The 19,899-nt window shown below is 43.5% G+C and overlaps 1 protein-coding gene across 1 annotated transcript in view; it reads left to right on the plus strand.

The window, feature by feature from the left end:
• MRTFB (myocardin related transcription factor B) overlaps nucleotides 1-19,899 on the plus strand; it is a 200,679-nt gene that overhangs the window by 26,080 nt on the left and 154,700 nt on the right. Inside the window, exon 2 of the mRNA XM_075285771.1 lies at nucleotides 16,385-16,459. The gene's annotated coding sequence lies outside the window, so the exon portion shown is untranslated. The remainder of the gene's footprint in view (nucleotides 1-16,384; nucleotides 16,460-19,899) is intronic.

Here is a 19,899-nt window from a genome sequence, read left to right on the forward strand (position 1 = left end):
TCCTCATGAATACACCCAGACTCCTAAACTACATGCCCTCTGGATTTTTTCAGTGCTCCTAGTAGCCAAACTGGACAGTGTGTCTAAGGCCTATGCACATAGGGCAATACATTAGCCGAATTTCCTAGTCTGAATCTAGTCAAGGGACGAGACTCCTTGCATCCTTGTGGCTCTACTGTCCCATCCTGTATACATAGATCACTATGATGCAAGGCGTTCCATCTTCTGACTAGCATCAGACAGGGAACTCCATCCAATTGCCCTGTGTGAATGGGGCCTGAGTTCTCATTTGTGTTCCTTTTAGCAGTTGAATATTAGATTTTTCCTTGTAGACAGTGTTACATTTTCTGCAGTGTTGTCTTTATTTTGGCATCTATAAAGATATACAATAGTATCATGATGTCCTGTATAAATCCAATAAAGGGTTAAGAGCCTTGAATCTTGTAATCTGTAGGTTGTGCTTAATTGCTATTTTTGCGATTTCTGTGGTATATTTTGTCTACGTTTGGAGACTTTCACAAATCATCTCAATATCAAAGAGCTCAGGAAAACCACAAACATGCACACTTTCATGTCCAAATCAGATTGGGATGTCAGCCGAGGTAGGGGGTCAGTTTTTACGCTCAAGGCTTCAGCTAAACTTTTGCTCTTTTTTTTTTTTTTTTTTTTTTTTTTTTACCAAAACCATCATAAAAATGTTGAAAGCATGACCATGTATCATTTGCATTAGGTGGTCAAAGATTGAGATCATTTTGGTGCCACAACCACATTTAGCATCTACAAGGTTGAGACTTTTTTTTTTTTTTTAAAAATCATAACTAGTGCTCCTCAATAATAAACTAGACTGGGCTGATCACCTGGAGGCGCTGCACAGAAAGGGCCACAGCAGACTCTACCTGCTCAGGAGGCTGAGGGCCTTCGGAGTCCAGGGGACACTTCTTAGGGCCTTCTTCAACTCTGTGGTTGCCTCAGCCATCTTTTTCGGTGTGGCCTGCTGGGGAAGCAGTATATCAACCAGGGACAGAAATAGACTTGACAGGCTGATCAGGAGGGCCAGCTCTGTCCTGGGGAGCCCCTTGGACCCAGTACAGGTGGTGGGTGACAGAAGGATACTGTCTGTGGTGACCTCCATGCGGGGGAACAAATCCCACCCCATGTATGGGACCCTGATGGGACTTGGCAGCACTGTAAGCGACCGTCTGCTTCACCCCAAGTGTGAGAAGGAGCGCTATCGCAGGTCCTTCCTTCCAACCGCGACCAGGCTGTATAATCTACATCAGACCAAGCGAAGATCACTCCGCACAGAAAACTAATGATTATGAGGATGACCATGAGGTCTTCCTCTTTCTCTTCTGTTTTTCCTTAGCTGCCATGGACTCCTAGTATATCTTCTCTTCTCAGCTTATCTGTGTCTACGTCTGTAACATTACTCTGTATTATCCTGTATCTGTATTACTATGCTGCTGTAACACGCTGAAATTTCCCCAAGGTGGGACTATTAAAGGATTATCTTATCTTATCTTATTATCATGTTACGAAGGCGGTGAAGTCTGTGTCGGAGAGTTTGGAGTCTGAGTTACGGACTCTGGGCTCAAAATTAATGACTAAGGCGTAGCGGGCACAGAAAAGAAGCGCTGCGCGAATTCCTGCTTTAATTATATCTATAGGGAAACTGCTGGCGTTTCTGTGGGTACCATTGGCATCCTGTGATTTCCGAAAGCTTTGCTTCCAAAGCTGTTACTTGTTTCAGTGGAAGTCCTCGCCACACGAGACAGCTGAGGATAATCTATGGTCCCAGTAAAGGACATGGAACATCACCAGTGACATCCTGCGTCATTTCCTATTACTGCTGAGGCCACTGATTGATCTCAATGGTTACGTGTGGCGAGGACTTATTTAAGGGGTTGTCTGATCTTGCCGCAGATCCCGCAACATAAAACACTCTACTTGTTAGTACCATTCGTCTGGGGCTAAATAAGAGGTTCTAGCCATGTCGGAAAGTGGAGACGATTTTGAAGTCCCCCTTAAATTCCTATTCTACTTTTCGTCATGTGAACAGCCCCTTATTCTTTGGCTGCATTGTACCTCTAAAAATATATCTATATGGAACTTCGATAGATCCTTTCTCATATCTCCAATCATTTCTTCCCTGTCTTACGTCTTCAGAGGGCCACCATGTTGGCAACCAGTGGCATGACCTTGTTGCAGTGATTCCATGTCTTTTTAACACACCGGATGCCATAGGTTAGTATAATGTGTCATAGAGGCATTGTCACGCACATTCTGAAAAAGTTTTTGTATAGTGTTCTTTCTACCATTGTTTCTTCCATGGCGATTTCCCTGTGCCGGTGACAGAAGGCGTCTCACAATACCATGCACAGCATTTCTCAGTTGTGGAGATGTAGGCGCTTTTGTTCTTGCAGTGTAATGGCGCTTGTAAACATGAAACCACATACTTAGCTTTATCTGTGTTTACTGCTCCGCTCATGTAATTATTACACTGGCCCCAGATCAAAGAAAACAGTCTGGATTTATTTCTCAGGAAAGAAGAAAGCGCCTCGTCTGCTCCTTACTGTTCACTGTAAGTGCTCTATATCCTCCGCACTGCGATGTATCGTGAGACTGGGGGGGCGACACACACTTGACTGTGCTTCTGTGCAATGGAGATTCTTTTCTCATTTTAAACTTCTATCTATGAAAATTCACTTCCATCATGCTTGACATTTACATACTGTGTCAGAATATCGGAAAAAAAATTATTTTCAGAATTGGTGTTTAACCCCCCCCCCCCCCACACACACACACACGCACGCACGCACACCATCCTGGGTTATTTTCTAGAACATGCTTACGTTAGGATCATCCTAGTGTCAGCCTTTTACATTAATCTAGTCCATTGGTGGACCAGAACAATGGATAGGCGGATCGCTAAAACAACAGTCACATACGGAGACCGACAGACCCCATTATGTATAATGAGATGTCTGGTGTTCGTTCTTTTAAACTAAAAGCGCCGGATAAAAAAGTTGGACTTGCAGGACTTTTTTTTTTGCCCTTGTGATTTTGGATGCACGCACTGTGATGGAGACTCCAGCAAACCTTGTTCAGGTCCCGTCTGGTCTCTACTTCATGGTCCTATCTTGGCACACAGGTTAAGCTGCTTAGTCAGTCACTGGTTGAGGATGGTCAATGTTGCAGCTAGTGATTTGGCTAAGTGGGCAATGGTGAGGTGAGTTTTGCTTCTGCCCCTGCAATGACACACATTTGTAGAGACTAAACGTTTGTTAATTTTTATTTTTTTTTTCTTTGTGTGAACTCCCAATAATCCACAGTCAGGGTTACATAACTTTCTGGCTGCCTGTAAATGCCACTAGAGTTCACTGTATAATGATGATACATTGTAATGTAGTATATGGTAAGCGCTTCTTTGCATTTGCAAGGAGACAGAATTTTATCATGTAACGCTATGTCTAAATAGAAGCTGGCTGGTGAGGACATGTAAAATATACAATATTTGGTGAAATCCGTAATCACGTGTTGAGAGACCTTAGGAGAGAGGACTCAGCCATATATATACACACATATATATATATATAGTATCAGAGTACCAGAGTATCAGTCAATATCTCATTAGCTTACATCATCAGAGGAGGTCATAGTTAGGTTTCTTCATCTGGATATCGTGTAGTTCCAGCTTGGTTCATGCGTGATCATCTGGTTGATGGACTCTTTTGGGGTGGTCTTCTCCAGGAGGCAGAGGAGAGATAGCAGCAGACCCGCTATAGATTCCACTATAGGTGGATATAGGTGGATAATTGTGCCAACAACACACAGACGATGTCGCGAGCAGAGGCCAGTGTACAATAAGATAGAAGAGTGAAGTCAGCAGACTAGAAGTTAACACTATATGCCATGAATATTGTAACATCATAATTTTTAACACGACAATATAAGCAGTTCTTTTGGTATATTTCTTGTAAGAGGTTGTTCCTGACTTGAATATTTATGACTTTCCCTTGGAATAGGTCATTATAAGGGTCAGTTCACACGTGAACCGTCCGCGCGGGTTTTGACACAGAGAGAGACGCAGCGAGCCGCGTCTCTCTCTGGTCAAAACCCGCCTGCCGCGACCATCGTGGTCGCGGCTTTCCCCTCCTATGTCGGCTCAAATGAATGAGCCGACACAGGAGGGTGCTGCCGCTAGGTGGATGACGCAGCCCAGTGCGCCGCGGCTTCCGCCTGAAGATAGGACATGTCGCTTCTTTTCTCTGCTAGCAGCAGCCTGCCACTAGCGGAAAAAAGAAGCCCGGCGGTCTGCATAGACCACCATTGTAAAGGGGCGGATTTTGAAGCAAAATCCGCTGTCAAAATCCGCCCCTTTGTCCACGTGTGAACGAGCCCTAACACTGGTGTGGGTCCAAACCTGGCACACCCATTGCTCAATGACTTGAAGCAGTAGAGCCCTCTTCACAGGTTAGTTGCATCACATTCGACAGTCACATAGCCTGTTTGCACGTCAATTCAAGTCAATGGGGCTGAGCTGCAATACCTAGCACTATCTATGCATAGTATGTAGCTAACAGATCCTTGGAGGTGTTTGGTGAGGGACTCCCATCGATCTGATATTGATGACCCATTCTAAGAATAGGTCATCAATAACATAGACTCCTTTTATCACATCGAACATACTAGCAATGGCCATGGCAGCTATATATTTGTAGTCTGATTGGCTGTGACAGGAGGAGGAGTCTAAGCACGCTCCTTTAACAGCCGGAAGAGGATTGCTATGTGCTTGGAGTTCATGTAAAATATAGGGTTAAGTTCAACAAGTTCAGTAGTGACAGTGTTGCTGCAGAGAACAGAATTTTTTCAAAAAATTTTTTTGTTTCACTAAACATAGTTAACTTACTATGGCAGTTTTAGTAAATGCAGCTCTAGGCGTTCCTAACCAATACAGCCACCCATATTGTTTGTTTATTGTCTCCATTATTCCTTGGTGGTCTGCTTAGAAAGTTGCCGCCTGTGTTCTCAAGGAAAAGCAGTGATGTTGAGACGGCTCACTGAAAAAAAAAGTTGCTGTTAACAAATGTAATGCACTTTAAAACACATGGCTTATATTTTAAGGCATACCTCTAAAACAACATATACATGTTATACAGTGAAACATTTGAGACGACCACCCAAAATTGCATGAAAAACTGGTCTTCAAGACAGGTGATCTTCTCAAAGAAGATGGCTAGCATGGAAAGCTGAAAATGTGTCACAGAAGATGTTTGTGGTCTTCTCATAGAGGTGGTCTTTTGGAGAAGTTTCACTGTATAGCATTAGGAATATACCCCAAGGCCTGTGTGCCCACCTGGTCTATATGCCCACTCTCCTTGGTGAATGGCAGACCGGTCCATGGGCTTTATATTATTCTGTTCTAGTGAAACTTAAAGGGATATTCTAAGATCAGCTGAATTTTGAAAGACACATTTATTATGCCCGATATAGGATAATATCTATGTTTATTTCCTTTTACCTTAACAGTACCAGCACATAAAGTGTCAACTTACATAATACCAACACATAATTACATATTGCATCTACTGCTACTGATCTTCTGTTTTAGGGATGGCCATCGTAACATCATGTCACTTGAACATGGCAGCCATTAGTCGTAAAAGTCCTGTGCCATGGTACTCTTTCTTTATGTTGTGAGATTCAGACACCTTTCAACTCTGTAGGAGATTTCATTTTGCATGTTTGTTTTGTGAAAGACCCCTTGTCAAAAGCTAAGTAAAGGCAAGTCAACCTAGAGAAGTTGGGTGCAAATGAGTAGTCTGGAGCACTGCGGGCGGGTCTGTAGCTCCGAACTGCTATACCACACACAGCTCTATTATGCTCTCATTCCCCATTCCCTTCTTTGAGTGACAAAGCCAGGGAACTAAGCTGATATCTCACATGGCTCCGCATTCTCTTGTCTGCCACCGACGCATTAGAGTAATGTGAAGCATTGCCGTTTGGAGCAATGGAGCTGCCCTCGAAGCTTCAGATTCCTCATTTGCATATTGTGAAATAAATTAATATCTCAGTAACTGAGGCTTGGATTATGGGGGGAAAAAAGCATTACATTCAGGTGGACCTATCTGTGATGCTGGTTTAATATGCTTCACTGCGGTGACTTTCCAGGCCCACCCACTAAGGCTAAGTTCACCTTTGCACCCGGGCCTGTCCATTGTTCAGGTCCACCAGAGGACCTGAACGATGTAGGGTTAGTCAACTAAAACAGCGGTTACTCGGGGTCTGCCGGGTGTCCGTTGTGTTTCAGCCGTTTTTATACTGAAACCGGCAGAGAGAATAGTCTTTCATGCAGGACTTTTCTATCTGCCAATTTTTGGCAGAGCCTCCTGCGGATGCAGATGTGAACCTAGCCTATTGCTCCTTGCCCATCAGCATGTAGATGGTTATTCATCTGATGCACTGGGGGGTTTAGTAATATGCATTATGTCTTAGTATTGCCTGCACTAACTTCCCGGTGAGCACATGATAAACTAGTGTTTTAGTACAGGTGCCAATTTGTGTAAATCTGCAGAGAGGAGGGAAAGAGATGTGATGTGTCTCAGACTACCTGCGACTCCGCATCGACAATTCAGGGGAAGTGTAGTCACAGTGCACACCATTGCATAATGAAGATGAAATGAAAAACAGCAAGGACTGACACCCCCCCCCCCCAAAAAAAAAATAAAAAAATAAAAAACAGTAGTAAGTAATTATCCCCTGTAGGTGGTGAATTGCATGTCATTTTTTTCGGTCATATCTGTAAGTGCCATCTACCATAATGGTGGTTTCCATTACCTTTTCATCTGTGTACATTGGTAGCCCTGGCCATAAATGATAATTCCTATGTAAGAGCAGAAGATGAGTTTGCCTTGTTCATGAGCTGCTTCCAGCTTGAATCTATTCTTGTTTTTTTGCAGAGGTGTTTTGTTGGTTGTGGTACATAGAAGTGGGTACTAATTATGGTTGGCAAGACAACCACTTTGAGCGGAAGCGAGTATAAAACCAGGGCAGCTATGGAATACCAGGGTTACGTGAACTTTGATGTATTACGCTGACTGTGAGCACATCACAGGTTGTCGTGAAAGCACACAGAGATGAACAAGTACATGAAGCATGTTACTCACTCTTGTCAAGGAAGCGTTGGGTCCCCCGGCTGTGCTCCTCCGTAGACGAAGACAAAACAGAGTCTGACGTTAATAATGAGATGAGTGTCAGGGATGACGTCTGATGGCTAGGCAGCACTCACCGTTCTATCCTGAAGCTTTTAATGAAGTGACATTGGCGTCGGCCAGCCGCCCACCTACTATTCAGAACTGTTTGTGGACATGTTTCTTATTGTGCTGTGTGCTAGCTACTGAGAGGAGACCTACATCGGTAGAAATGGAAAGCTGATGTAAACCACATAGCACAAATACTCTGACTTCACTGCATTGGAAAGCTAAATGTGTTTTATTAAGATGAATTGAAATGGTTAACAAAGTAAAACCCGTCCCTTCTTCATTTAATCCTCGTCCTTAAGATTATTTATCTCATATTACAACTGAGAAATTCATAAATAAATGTTCTTTTTGTGTCCTAGGCGCTCAGCCATGCCCCTTCCTCATAATGACTGTCCTGTATCTGGCTGTAAGAAAAATGGCTGGAGCAGGAGTCTTCTTCAGTAGGACAAAAGATCATGAAGTCCTGAATAACCCTTTGATGGGATAACTTTTTTTTTTTTTTTTTAGAAAAGTGGCCTTGTCCACCTGAACGTCCTGTGTCTGGTTGTAAAACAGGAGTATACTCTCCTTCTCCTTTGGTGATTAGTAGGACAAAAAGATCATTAAGGCTAGGTTCACACCAGTGTTCAAACTCCATTTGGGGTTACCATCCCCAAATCCTCTTTAAAAAATTCTGCATTTTTTGGGCAGAAACCTGGCACACCTCATTATAATCTATGGGTTTCCGCGGATAACCGCTTTTTTCAGGATTATGTTTCCACCTGTTTTATACTGAAACCAACGTAGAGAAACATTCTTCTTTAAATAGAATCTGCGACAGAGTCTTGTACAGAGACTTCAACACACATGTGAACCTTGTCTTAGCCAGTCACGGGGCTGCAGCAATGATTCTCGTCAGGCCTGGTTCACATCTGCGTTCGATACTCTGTTCGGGGAGTCCACATGCGGGACCCCCTGAATAGAATACCGAATGCATTGGCAAGTGGTGAGCAATGAAAGCACAAGGACTCCATAGACTATAATAGGGTCCGTGTGTCTCCTACATGATCTCCGTATGAGTCATGCAGAGAGGAAAGTAGTTCATGAAGTACTTTTCTCTCCACATTACTCGTACGGACACCCCGTGGAAATCACACTGACCCCATTATAGTCTATGGGGTCCGTGTGCTTTCATAAGCTCACCCGTTGTCTATGCATTCAGTATTCCATTCGAGGGTTCTGAAAGTGGATTGTCCGAACGGAATACCGAACGCAGATGTGAACCAGGTCTTAGTCTGTGGTTGGTTGAGCAGAATTTTCTCAGTCGAGAGTGACCAGGAAGTAAAGAGCAGTGGTGGATCCAGGAAGAATGAATGGCAATGATAAGGGATCTGTGAGGTTAATTGCATTTATTTATTTAGTTATTTTATCCCATTCGGCCCTTCTTTGAAAGAAAAAAAAAAGAAAAATCCCATTGTACAATCCCTTTAAGATATCAACTTTTTATGACTTTCTTTTACACTGAATATTTTTAATTCCATGAAGACCTGAAATTCACCCCATGGTTGATGGGACAATTCCTGTAACCATTTCCATAGATCAATATTATGCTTTTAACCTTGCATAAATTCACAGAGCCCATCTTAATGTCCTAGTCCTAGAAATCTCTGCGCTGTGTAAACACGGCAGACTCGATGGAAACATGCGTTGCCAAGATCTATATTTCTTTTTTCTATCCTGGCTCCAGAGCTGTCTTTTGATAGTAACAGCTGAGTGATGGAGTGTTTAAGTGGTCTTTATGGAAAGCTGAGGAGCCTTCATTTGAAGAATGACAGAATCAAAGAACTTTTTTCACTTAACATTTTATTTTATTTTCCATACACCTTTACACCTGTAGCCCATTGACAACCACATTCCCCTCAAGTAAAACCCATCAAACTTGCAGCAATTCATTCCCCAATTCCACATCGACAGCACGAAAAACAGAGAGAGTAAAAGAAGAAATTCCTACCTCTGGAATCATTCTATGATGCCTCTTCCTCAAGGGTTAATGGTAGAATGGAGTGGGTTAAACAAAGTGTAGCCTGACATGTCATGGATCCACCACCAACTGCGTCAATGTCAAACCAAGCGGGATAAGTGTAAAGGAGAGGCATATTAAGGGTAAGTTCACACAGGGTTTTTTGGTCAGGATTTTGAGGCCGTATCTGTCTCAAAATCCTGACCAAAAAGACGGTCAGTTCTTTTTTCCAGGGGCCGTTTGTTCCGGCTCCCAGAAAAAGAAGCGAGATGCTCATTCTTTCAGGCGGATTCGCTTCGCCACATCCGCCTGAAGACACTCCCTCCCGACTAGGCCCATTCATTTGGGCCTAATCCAGAGTGGAGTGCGCGACTGGATGCCGGTGCACTGCACCGGCATCCAGTCGCAGCTACCCGTATTTTGGTCTGGAACCTGAGGCAGCCGCCACCTCAGGTTCCAGACCAAAAAAACCTGTGTGAATTTTAGTCTCTACGTAGACGATTCAGCACCTAAAAATGGCAAGGCTCAGGGTGTATAATCTGTGACTTACACACTGCACATCTACCTTTCCTGTAGTTAAGGAAGTGCCACCGTCTGGATCCACTCCATAACTCAACCCTGCCTCCAGATTAGACCATTTAGTCTGCTGACTCCAGCTGTCCATCTCCCTGGTGAAGAACCTGTACTCTTGGTGGTGATGTCATCACAGGTTCTTGTTCCAGTTGTCTATTGCACTGAGCAGTACCAAACACTGCAACTAAACCAGCTTGCAGGCACTCTCGGATGTTTAACCCCGTGGAAGCAAAGTATCATAAATGAGTGCACACCAAGTCCATCTGTCTGAAGCATACAGTTCTGTTCATTCTACCGTCATGTTTTCTATTCATTGCTTTCCAAAGGTTCCCAACAAATTGTTAGTTTTCCCATTAATATTAAAAATGTAATGGGTGTTGGACAGCCCCTAACTTGGATCCATCAGGTTTCCATCATTGCTTGAGCACATTTGACCATTAACAGCAAAACCTGGACAGAAAGCAAAGCATGCCAATGTGAAAAGAGCCTTTGTAGTAACCAAACCAATTCCTGCTTGACAAGTTCTCCGCAGTTGTTCTGAGAGACTGTCATAGACTGCTGTGGAGGTTAGTAATTTTCCTTGGAGAAACAGCCTACAGACATTGTCACCTCTTGTAGGGCTGCAGGGAACCCATGGGGAAATTTATTTCTTGCTGCTTCCTTGCTCTCGCTGAAGCCGCAAAATGTTTTCATCACATCAATCTCCAATCAACCTATCTCCAGCGAGGATCACAGTCACATTTCCCTGTCACAGGAAACCAAAGAACATACTTGATCTAAAGTGCATCTGTCAAGTGGGCAGCAAAGCACATAGTACGGATGTATGTCCCCTCCCCGCTATCCTGGGTGCCCCTGGAGCCTCACATTAAAAGCAACTTTTAACCTTCTTGGCTATTCTTCTGGAATAAATATTAGGCTCTAGTATCTTGGATAATGTGTTTATCGCCGTATCACATCTCTGAATTTCCCTTCCAAGTTTTATTCTTCTGTAATGTGTAATAGAAAATTGACCATTACGGGAAGGGAAGTACCTGGTGCCAATGTTAAGCACAGGAAAGGAGTTTTCCATCATATCAGCACTATCTACAGGGCTCGACTTCACCCTGTAATTTTATTTGTCATACTGCTTACATTACTCATTATTTCATGCCATTGTTAAGTGTATTTTACTTTTTATATTGTGACGTCTTGTGAATTTTGCCGTCCAAAAGCGCAAACACTACAAGACGAGAAAAAAAGGATCAGCAAAAGTGGAGAGTGAAAATTGGAAATGTTGCATATGGTGTTGTGAATAAATATTTATTTCGTCTACATTTCAGCCTTCAGACCTTCTAAATTTCAGACTGTTTAAAATAGCCAGTAGATCTTTGAAGCTATTTTTGCTGACTTGCTCTTCCAGACTAAAGGCAAATTACAGGATATTATTACAGTGGTAGGGCCATGACCGCCTCTTCTTCATTTTTGTATTAAAGTATGTGACCATTAATGAATGTATTAGTTCTTACTGTAAGAGGTATGCAGTGTTTGCGCTCGGTAAGCCGTATTGTACTGCAATTTTGTCCTCTTAAAAATCCAAGATCGCTCTTGGTGGAATAGCCACGTGTTACAGAAGGAGTACCTGTGCACTGTCAGCATCCTATTGTATATTCTTTTCTATATAAGATTTTGGAAATATAAAACATGGGAGCCAGCAGGGACCAAGAGAACTCCCAGTGGCACAGAAATGGGCCAAAGCCCAGAGAAGCAGAGCAAGTTGGGGAGAAAGGTTCAGTAGAGAAGAGGCAAGCAGAGGAAGGGAAAGATAGGGTAAGGGAACCATGGAGGAGAGGAAAGGGAAGAAAAGTAGAGAGAGGAGATGGGAAAACAAAGAGGGAGAAAAAAGGAAGAACATAATAAGAACAGAGGGTGTGGTCGGGATCAAAGGGGGGAAGGGACAAACCCTTGAACCATCTCCTGTCCCAACATCCAAACACTACACAATGACCACAACTGTGGCCAAAGGAGCCCTCACAACACACTAGTATTCCGTTGCGACCTAGTAGGTCAGGATTCTATGTTTTTGATCATTAGGGGTATTTATATTGTACTGTATTCAGCACCATACATTTAATAGGACACTCCAGGCACAACCCACTTAAAAGCCTCATATACGCTACTTAAAACTCAGTGGGACTGGCCTACTATCTTATATTTTGGGGGCCTCCTAAGTCTCCATCACCAGAGGATGTATCTTACTACACATGATGCTTTGTTCCCCCAAGAGATAAGCAACCGAAAGAGGCATCTGGCAGAGGCTTACCATCCAGTCCACATGGAAATACACATATACTATGCTGAACCAAACGCTGCACAAACGCTCATCCAGCATCTGTTGAAGGTCTATGGCCAACTTTTTCCCTTTTGCAGGTCCTGAGCTGGTGTTACACTGTGCCCGATTATACCCTGCGCTGAACTCTGCAAAGGGCTTCCGCTTCTGTCTAGTGTACCTTGTAAAGGTAATGGTGGCAAACATGGTGCCGTTTGTCTAAGGCTTAGCACGCGTGATTAGAGATGAGCCAACAGTGTTCTATCGAACACATGTTCGATCGGATATCAGGGTGTTCGCCATGTTCGAATCGAATCGAACACCGCGTGGTAAAGTGCGCCAAAATTCGATTCCCCTCCCACCTTCCCTGGCGCCTTTTTTGCACCAATAACAGCGCAGGGGAGGTGGGACAGGAACTACGACACTGGGGGCATTGAAAAAAATTGGAAAAAGTCATTGGCTGCCGAAATCAGGTGACCTCCATTTTAGACGAATAGTGGATTTCAAATCCGGGTCGTATGAGAATGTGAACTTTGTGACTATGAGACAGGGATAGCTGTACAGGCAGGGATAGCTAGGGATAACCTTTATTTAGGGGGGAATGTTATTAAAAATAACTTTTTGGGGCTCTATCGGGTGTGTAATTGTGATTTTTGTGAGATAAACTTTTTCCCATAGGGATGCATTGGCCAGCGCTGATTGGCCGAATTCCGTACTCTGGCCAATCAGTGCTGGCCAATGCATTCTATTAGCTTGATGAAGCAGAGTGTGCACAAGGGTTCAAGCGCACCCTCGGCTCTGATGTAGCAGAGCCGAGGCTGCACAAGGGTTCAAGCGCACCCTCGGCTCTGATGTAGGAGAGCCGAGGGTGCACTTGAACCCTTGTGCACCCTCAGCTCTGCTACATCAGAGCCGAGGGTGCGCTTGAACCCTTGTGCACACTCTGCTTCATCAAGCTAATAGAATGCATTGGCCAGCGCTGATTGGCCAATGTATTCTATTAGCCTGATGAAGTAGAGCTGAATGTGTGTGCTAAGCACACACATTCAGCTCTACTTCATCGGGCTAATAGAATGCATTGGCCAGCGCTGATTGGCCAGAGTACGGAACTCGACCAATCAGCGCTGGCTCTGCTGGAAGAGGCGGAGTCTAAGATCGCTCCACACCAGTCTCCATTCAGGTCCGACCTTAGACTCCGCCTCCTCCGGCAGAGCCAGCGCTGATTGGCCGAAGGCTGGCCAATGCATTCCTATGCGAATGCAGAGACTTAGCAGTGCTGAGTCAGTTTTGCTCAACTACACATCTGATACACACTCGGCACTGCTACATCAGATGTAGCAATCTGATGTAGCAGAGCCGAGGGTGCACTAGAACCCCTGTGCAAACTCAGTTCACGCTAATAGAATGCATTGGCCAGCGCTGATTGGCCAATGCATTCTATTAGCCCGATGAAGTAGAGCTGAATGTGTGTGCTAAGCACACACATTCAGCACTGCTTCATCACGCCAATACAATGCATTAGCCAGTGCTGATTGGCCAGAGTACGGAATTCGGCCAATCAGCGCTGGCCAATGCATTCTATTAGCCCGATGAAGTAGAGCTGAATGTGTGTGCTAAGCACACACATTCAGCACTGCTTCATCACGCCAATACAATGCATTAGCCAGTGCTGATTGGCCGAATTCCGTACTCTGGCCAATCAGCGCTGGCTCTGCTGGAGGAGGCGGAGTCTAAGGTCGGACCTGAATGGAGACTGGTGTGGAGCGATCTTAGACTCCGCCTCCTCCAGCAGAGCCAGCGCTGATTGGCCGAATTCCGTACTCTGGCCAATCAGCACTGGCTAATGCATTGTATTGGCGTGATGAAGCAGTGCTGAATGTGTGTGCTTAGCACACACATTCAGCTCTACTTCATCGGGCTAATAGAATGCATTGGCCAATCAGCGCTGGCCAATGCATTCTATTAGCGTGAACTGAGTTTGCACAGGGGTTCTAGTGCACCCTCGGCTCTGCTACATCAGATTGCTACATCTGATGTAGCAGTGCCGAGTGTGCATCAGATGTGTAGTTGAGCAAAACTGACTCAGCACTGCTAAGTCTCTGCATTCGCATAGGAATGCATTGGCCAGCCTTCGGCCAATCAGCGCTGGCTCTGCCGGAGGAGGCGGAGTCTAAGGTCGGACCTGAATGGAGACTGGTGTGGAGCGATCTTAGACTCCGCCTCCTCCAGCAGAGCCAGCGCTGATTGGTCGAGTTCCGTACTCTGGCCAATCAGCACTGGCCAATGCATTTCTATGGGGAAAAGTTAGCTTGCGAAAATCGCAAACTGACAGGGATTTCCATGAAATAAAGTGACTTTTATGCCCCCAGACATGCTTCCCCTGCTGTCCCAGTGTCATTCCAGGGTGTTGGTATCATTTCCTGGGGTGTCATAGTGGACTTGGTGACCCTCCAGACACGAATTTGGGTTTCCCCCTTAACGAGTTTATGTTCCCCATAGACTATAATGGGGTTCGAAACCCATTCGAACACTCGAACAGTGAGCGGCTGTTCGAATCGAATTTCGAACCTCGAACATTTTAGTGTTCGCTCATCTCTACGCGTGATCATTTATTATTTTTTGGATCCTGTAAGATTCCTATTGTTGATCTTCTGAGAAGTCTTCAGTATTTGGCAGGCTTGCACATAGTTCCAGGATTTCAATGGTAATACACTTGTTTGTCAAGTCTCCTGGCTTGTCTGCCTGTTATTTGCAATCTTGTGATTAACCCCAAGACATTGTACAATCTTTTCACAGCATCTCTGAGGCAATCGTTCTGATTCATTCTCCAGTGATGCTGGACTGGCCAGGACACCAGCCATAATTCATTAGAAAATATGTTTATTTTCATTTCTGTCAGATGTAATGAGCCTCACGTTACATATTAGGATTTCTCCCTTATTACAGAATGTAATACTGACTTAATAATATACGGTACTTTAACATTGGGGGCAAAGGGTTGCGTTGAAACTTGGGTTGGGAACATTTCTATCCTTTGACAGCTCAGGCCTATTTCGGAGGTGTAAGGAGACCTCAGGCAGGTGGTTTAGGGTATGGCTGATTGGTGTGTATAGGGTAATATCCTTATAATTGCCACAATGAACCCTTTTTATAAGAAATGGAGCGCTGAGTTGACTTTCAATTCTTAAAATGCATATACTGTACATGACTGTAGTTGTATTTGGGATTTTGTCTGCAGTATGGATCTATAATTACGGATAGTTTCGAACCTATTAATTTATGCTGTCCCGTACAGACATCCCTAGTTTTCACAGTCTGGCTGTAGAAATCATTCCGAAAATTTGGAGTATGTCCTATTCCTATATAAATTGGTGGCACAGACTCGCAGGTTTATGGGATCTTACAAGTCTTTTTGTGGATCTGTGATTACAGATGTGTACTGATGCAATGTGAACATGTGTTTTTATAGAATATGGATCCATTTTTGCCTACAGTAAAACAAAACCAAGCACCATGGTTGTGTGCAATTCGCCTTATATGTTTCCACCAAATCCGAACCTGTTTGGATAGTAAGGCTGGCTTCACCTATGTGTCATTTTCCCTCTGCAGTGGTAGCGAAATGCCAAAGGGAGACTAATGCCAGCCATTGTTTTCTACGTGATTGTTTTTGGCATCAGTGGCCTTAGTTACATTCTGGATGTGTCTCTGCGCCAGACAGAAAGACGGCGTGTGCACAATTTGTCTAGCCTTAGATGGTGGACCGGTGTGTCATTGGTTGCGTCAGGGCACAGGCACTGATGTATGTGAACTTTAATGTGGCATCCTGCCTTTGGCCTGTTCATAAAGAGAGCCTGCATATCCTTAGGTATATAGAATGATGTTCTGCAGCAGCTAAGGTACAGAACTGTATAATATCCACTGCCGCTAGAAAATAACCTGCTGAGGAGTGGAGCGCTCATTGTCTGTCAGTGGCTTGTACAATCTATGATGGAGCTGGAAGAACTGAGGCGCCACTTATCTCTGAATGTTATATGCTCTGTCACCAGAATGAGATGATTATTCAGGAAGAATAGGATTACGTTGTAGTGACCCATGAAAGGTCATTTATAAGACCAAGTTATCCAATCTACTCCAGGAATGTAATCTGCCTTGTTAAATCGTTTCTCATCAAATCCACTTGAATAAAATTGTTTGTTTTTTTTTATTACCGGTAATTAACCATGTATTGTTTTTTTCTTTTTTCAGGTTTTATTGTAAACCGGTTACAGCAGATAAGCATGTGAAAGACACTAAAGGTCCAGATCCAGGTTACAGCTGAAGGTGGGTAATGGAAAACTCGCATACAATGTATCACAAGAACTAAAGATTTCTCTTCAAGGAAATGTTCTATCATATTAAACATTCTCAGATCATATCATGTTGTCTGTAAAGGGAATCCGTCATCCCAGCCCTGGAGATAGGTTTGGGTCACCAGCCCTTATTAACCCAGCCCTGGAGATAGGTTCGGGTCACCAGCCCTTATCAACCCAGCCCTGGAGATAGGTTCGGGTCACCTGAATCATTGTGAGTTGCTGCCTCCGTTGCTGAGATATTGCTTTTTTTTGTCAATATGTAAATGAGCTCTTTGGAGCAACGAGGGTGTTGCCATTGCTCTAAAGAGGTAAAATTCAATCCCGAAATTGCGCCAAAGAGCTGATTCGCATATTGATAATTTGGCAGTGGAGGCATCAATTTACAAGGGGAAAAGCTGTTCATATGAAGCTGTATGGTTGGCTTTATATGATGGGATCTGAAGAGATCCCCTTTAAAGAGGACCTTTCATCAGATTGGGCACAGGCAGTTCTATATACTGCTGGAAAACTGACAGTGCGCTGAATTCAGCGCACTGTCGGCTTTCCTGATCTGTGCCCTGGGTAAAGCGCTATCGGTCCCGATACCGTAGTGCTTTACAGTCAGAAGGGCGTGTCTGACAGTTAGCCAGGGACGCCCTTCTGCCCAGCAGCGCCTATCATGCTGTACTGTGGAGCGGGGAGGAACGCCCCCTCCCTTTGCTCACAGTGCTCGTCCATAGACCAGTATTATCAGGAGGGGAGGGGGCATTCCTCCCCGCTCACACAGTACAATGCGATAGGCGCCGCGAGGCAGAAGGACGTCCCTGGCTAACTGTCAGAAACGCCCTTCTGACTGTAAAGCGCTACGGTACCGGGACCAATCTGATGAAAGGTCCTCTTTAAGGGATATTTTAACATTACCTATAGGAGCCTTTGGGATTTCATCACTTTTATTGGTGAGAATATCAGAGATGCTCCATGATACTTGCTGTCAAAGCAATGGCGGGCCTTAGTGGTCTGCCATGATAAGTTAAGGCCATCATTTGTCAGATACTGCATTCAGAAGTCAATGTGAACAGATCTTTAGTGATTTTTGCTCCATGCAGTATGGCAACCCTTTATTATTGTGTAAATGTTTGTCCAAAATGAAGATGATGTATTTGTATTTAGCGAATGACTATTTTCTTCTTCGTCCTTTCACATTATGTTCCATGTCTTGCCAGAAATACACGTGAGTTTTACTTCAGAACAAACCAAGTTATTTTTTCCTTAAAATCCTAGGATCTGCATTACATTACACAAGATAAACAACACCTCTCCATTATTGCCGGCTTTATAATGTAAGGCCAAGTTGCTATGACAACTGATGAAAACGGCAGAAGATGGAAAATTGGGGCTAGTGTCCTCGCCTGTAATAAAAGGATGCTATGAGTGACAATGCTGCTCACAGAGATGTTCTTGTCATTGGAAATTGGATTACAATTAACAGTTCGTTATATCTCAAGAACATATTACTGCATGTTACTGATAGACTGAGATATATAGTATCTGTATAGAACATGTTTATAGCTGTACTATAACATAACTTTACTAATAGGTGAAAATCAAGAATGGCCACCACCACTATTGGGCATTATCATTGTTGTGTGGGCTTCTGGTGACTCCAACACGTAGTTGTCGACGTTTTCCAAAATGTTTTTGTAATAAAATAGTTTTGGGGTTTTTCTTGGATGGAAAAGGGGACCAGTGAAAAAGATTACTTTGTTGTGTAAATCTGCAGTATAGAGAATAGAATAGAGATGGACAGAACAGACCAGCCATTCTTCTAGATGGCCCTGGTGGTCTAAAACCTAGGTAACGTGTAAAAACTGAGAACACATATTGAGCTGTATCTGACAAACTAAATAAAATTCTGTTCGGATTGTTAAGTACCGTATATACCCGAGTATAAGCGACCCGAATATAAGCCGAGGCCCCTAATTTTACCACAAAAAACTGGGAAAACTTATTGACTCGAGTATAAGCCGAAGGGGGAAATGCAGCAGCTACTGGAAAATTTCGAAAATTAAAATGGTCGGAGTTTTTGGGTGCAGCAGTTGCTGGGTGATGGAGAAGGGGAGGGGGTGTTTTGGTGTCTGTCTGCCCCTTCGCTGAGTTTGAGTACTGGTTTTTTTCCCCCCACTTGGAATTCAGCCTGGCTGAATATAGGGTATCTGCAGTGCTCCTATTAACCCCTTCCCGACGGAACAGGAGCACTGCAGATACCCTATATTCAGTAGACCGGTCACTTTCAGACACAGGGATACCTGATGTGTATGTGTATCACAGTAATTTTCTACTTATATGTATTCTAGGGAAAGGAGGGATTTACAACTTTTTTTTCACTATTTTATGGGAGATTCTATACATTACTATTGCGGCTGGTCATAGACCCCCCCCCTCCCTGCTTGACTCGAGTATAAGCCGAGGGGGACTTTTTCAGCACAAAAACTGTGCTGAAAAATTTGGCTTATACTCGTTATGCCTCCTCAGTATTTACATCTAGTTGCCTAGGTTTCAGACCATCTCTCTGGTCTGGCTGACTCGGTCCTTGATCCCTGCCCCATATTTTCTCTACTCTTTTTCTGCAAAGTGCTCTGAGCTGCTGAGCTCTGATAAGGGCTAGGTAATGGTTGATCTGTATACAAATCCGAGATAGTAAGCTGAAAACCAGAAACTTGGAGTGGATAGGCTAAGGCCGCACGTTGCAGAAACACAGCTTTTTTTGTTGTGGTTTTTAGATCTAAAGCCAAGAATGGCTACAAAAGGAATGGGAAATAAATAGGAGTCTTTTATACTTTTCCCTTTTGCTCAATCCACTCCTGGCTTTGGCTCAAAAAAATGCAACAAAATTTGCAACAAATCGTGGCGTTCCGGTGGGGCCCCGGCCTAAATAGCAGAGGACCATAATTCCTCAAGATTTTCAACATAACCTTTCAAATACCTTTATTGCACATGAGAAACTTGAGCAAAAACGCAATGAAAAACTCAACAGAAAACTCATATGAATTTCCGCAGCACAAAACTGAAAAACGTATGTACATGTGCGTTTTTTTCCGTGACAGAAAATGCAGCGGTTTCTCTGTGGATTTTTACTTTGTATATTGGTATTGCCATATCTGAAAATGTCCAGGCTAATAAAATGTCGTTATTTATCTTGCATAGTGATCAATGTAGCAAAAAATAAATAAATAAAAATATATATATATATATATATATATATATATATATATATATATATATATAGTCCTATGAAAAAGTTTGGGCACCCCTATTAATCTTAATCATTTTTAGTTCTAAATATTTTGGTGTTTATAACAGCCATTTCAGTTTGATATATCTAATAACTGATGGACACAGTAATATTTCAGGATTGAAATGAGGTTTATT

This window comes from Leptodactylus fuscus, chromosome 8 (genome assembly GCF_031893055.1).
Source record: "Leptodactylus fuscus isolate aLepFus1 chromosome 8, aLepFus1.hap2, whole genome shotgun sequence".
Classification (NCBI taxonomy): domain Eukaryota; kingdom Metazoa; phylum Chordata; class Amphibia; order Anura; family Leptodactylidae; genus Leptodactylus; species Leptodactylus fuscus.